General features: G+C 44.4%; 1 long non-coding RNA gene across 1 annotated transcript; it reads right to left on the reverse strand.

The window, feature by feature from the left end:
- Positions 1-233: 233 nt before the first annotated feature.
- LOC129145840 (uncharacterized) lies at positions 234-2,764 on the reverse strand. Its single transcript, XR_008551938.1, has 3 exons — positions 2,729-2,764; positions 1,620-1,910; positions 234-261 (listed from the first exon to the last, which is right to left on the reverse strand). It is a non-coding gene; the product is annotated as an uncharacterized LOC129145840 (long non-coding RNA).
- Positions 2,765-3,506: the final 742 nt, after the last annotated feature.

Genomic DNA, 3,506 nt, shown 5'->3' on the forward strand with positions numbered 1-3,506 from the left:
TGAACTCATCCAATATTTATCTTTTATCCTCTGACTTAAGACACTAAGCACAACCCCTTCCAGCTCCACCCATGTTGCCACAGATGTCATGAGCTTATCTTTTTTTGACAGCCGAGTCGTATTCCATGGTGTCTATATACCACATCTTCTTGATCCAGTCATCTGTTTCGGGGCATTTGGTTTGTTTGTGTGTCTTAGCTACTGTAAGTAGTGTTGTGTTTTTTTTTTTTTTAAACAACTCAAATGTGCCAGTTTTCAAGGCTGTGGAGAAAAAATAATCAAACGCCTTATGCTATTTGATATCTTAATTTATGTATAAAAATAATATTTAAAATCACTTTCTGTGTTAAGAGAATCTATACATTTGGAAATGTTGCTGTCCCTCCCCACCTCTCCCTCCCCACCTCTCCCATCTAAAAAAAATCCCTGGTATCTTTTCATTCTTACCCTGCGTCTCTGCCACCTGTCTTTCTCCTCCAGGTGATCTTTTCTAGGCAGCACCTAGGGGCACCCATCAAGGCCCCAGAGCAGATCTCCTCCACCCCCACCCGTGCCGTTCATGATTCAGCTCTGACAATATACCCTCCTGGAAATCTTATTCTAACAGACATGTGCCTACTTATTTCTCATTTTCCCATTTTGATGGAGTTTTTCAATTGTCCTGTATTTTTTTTCTAATATGCCTGATCTACAGCTTATTAATAACAAGTTCTACCACTTGCAATTGGGAGACCACATTTTAGTGAATCTTGTTCCATTCCGTACATAGTCATGTTCATTAGAGGTTGCATCACAGCCTCCATGCGGTTTGCTGCCGTTTGCAGCCACCCCTGCACAAAGACAGACACATCTCGGATAAAAGAAACTAAATGAACAAGTAAGCATCCTAAGATGACTTGGGAAATATGCAGTAAAAAAGAATTGAGCCCACAAATGACAAAGATTTTTAAATGAGTCCATCAATGAGACTTACAAGTTCCCACACAGTGATTTAAATCATTTTAGAATAATATGTCGTTCACATAAAGTAATTGTGAGCATATCCCTCTCCACATATTCTACACGTAATGCAAGAAGCTTTTTTAAGATCTAGAAGATGCAAACCACAGCCTGCAGGACAGCTCCCTCCACTACCACGACCTGTTCTTACCAATAAAGTTTTATTGCAATGTGGCCCTGACCATGTGCCTACATTGTTTTTTTTTTTAAAGATTTATTTACTTATGCATACAAGAACTGGGGTGCAGACCAGAGATGCGGGCGTGTGAGGATTCGCTGGAGACAGAGTGGGGAGCAGAACAGGCAGATCTACTGAAGTACACTGCTGAGAGGAGCAGCAGGTGAGACAGGAGAGGTCTGTTGCGCCATGTGGGTCAGCTCCCTGGCTGGGGATTGAACTCATGCTGCAGTGGCTGCAGATAGCGTCACAGTGCTAAGACTTAACTCCTTGCACCACCAGGAAGGCCCCTGGCCTACATCTTTTTGATGGCCACTTTTGCATTACAAGGGAAGAGCTGAGCAGATGGAGACTGTGCATTCTATCAACCCCAAAATATTTGCTCTCTGGCCCTTTTCAAATAATGCTCACTGACCCATGTCCTCAACTATTAGGCATGTACCTTCTTTCTGAGAGATAATTCGGTGGATCCTGGGCATGTAGAGAAAGTCATGGATGCTCTTCACAGATTGTTTGGGCAGTCAAGCTTCCTTATAAACATCGCCATCGTTAACGATTATCATCAGCAGTGGCAACAGCAAGGGCAGACTTGACAATGACAACACGATAGATAATGAAGAAGGGCCATTTCCTTTATGTCATCAGCGGGATGTGACCTTTGAGGAAGAAGCAGAGGCGGGTGGCATCACTCCCCAAAGGCAAGGCATCAAGAGACTTGGAGCTCCATGCAGGGCTAGAGAAATAGCACAAATAACAGGGAGGGAGGGAGGGAGGAGGTGGAGAGAGAGACTCTTACAAGCATCCTGCCTTCAGGCTCCCCATTTCTGGCACACCCCCTCCATGGTGAGAATGGTCCTGGCCCAGCTCCTGGTCTAAGTCCCACTTTGCCTTGTGTTTTATCTTGAATTCCAAGCCCTCTTTAGCTTGTTCTGGCTGCTTCATTGTTATACATCCCAACCCAGGGCTTAAAAGCCTTAATTGGGATATGTTGGGGGAAGGCAAAGCCTTTCTTTTTCAGGAAGATGAAGATCTATGATTTTATATCAAGGAACCCACCTCCCCCACCCCCAAGTCTCATGTATTTGCTGGTTACTGTTTGAATCTTGGAATACAATTCCACACTGATGTAACAGACTAAAAATGCTAATTATTATTCATTGATGCCACCACATCAAAATCTGATTTGACACCACCGGTAAAAATGAGTCATATACATTTTGATAGAACTGCTTTCTCCCTTTCCAGTTTCACTTTCAATTTCAGCCACCTCATGCTGAGCTCCTAGTCCTGCTATTGGTTAAATGTGCATGTCCAAGGGCCAGGGGAGAATCTGCAGGTCAGAGACTCTTCTCTCCAGGGAGAGTGACTAAGGACAGCTAGGACATGGGCCGAGGGGACCAGAGGCGACCACTGGAGTGAGCAGCAAGGGGATCTGGCCTGTGAACTCGGGCACCCCCGCCTGTGTTTCAGCGAAGGTGGGCAGGCACACACGACTAACCGCTTTACTAATGTATTTGAACCAACAGTTCTATTGTTCCTTTGAAAACTTACCAGCATTTGCAGTTGATGGCACCTAGTGAAATGGAAAGAGTTGAAGGAAATTCTTAAAGGATCTCCAAATGATGACATTTTTCAGGGAAACATTTTATATAATACACGCTGAATCATTGGCTTTCCCCTCTGTAATTTTTTCTTGAACTTGTAGGTATTTGTCTTGCTTGTATTTCTTCTACACCAGCTCTTGAAAGTCAATGTTCAAATCTTGTGCATCTACCTCTGGAAAGACTCTGACACCCCATCAGATTCTCAAGTGGTTCATTTCTAAGTCTGTTCCAGGGGACCCAGGGATCCTGCATCTCAGCCTGAAAGACCTCAGACTCTTCAGCCCTTCTTTTCTATTCTGGGAATCTTTGTGCCTCTGTGATTCCCTCCACCCCCACCCCTACCCCTATTTCCCTTCACTGGGAACTTCTGTCCCATCTTCTCTGCCCTAGAAAATTTCCATTTGCCCTTTGAGGATCTCACTTTGTTTGAATCGACCAGTACACTCCAAGCTCTGGCCAGGGGTGGGGAATGCAAGTGGCAGACATGGTCTGGAACATTCTATTTAGTAGGTTTAACTGTTACTGGTTATTTCAGATACGTGTTTCAAAACACACAGCCTAAGGCTGGGCCTGACGTGAATGTTGAGCGGCTTCAAGTTCTTCCCCTTGTGGTGCCAGCTCCGTGTACCCCATCAGTATCTGTTCAGGGTCTAGCACACCTATTTTGAAGTGGGTATTTGGGAGAAGAGAGAGAGAAAAATCACAGTGACCATATATGAACTGAA

Source organism: Talpa occidentalis, unplaced genomic scaffold (assembly GCF_014898055.3).
Source record: "Talpa occidentalis isolate TD23 unplaced genomic scaffold, MPIMG_talOcc4v2.1 talOcc4.14, whole genome shotgun sequence".
Taxonomy (NCBI): domain Eukaryota; kingdom Metazoa; phylum Chordata; class Mammalia; order Eulipotyphla; family Talpidae; genus Talpa; species Talpa occidentalis.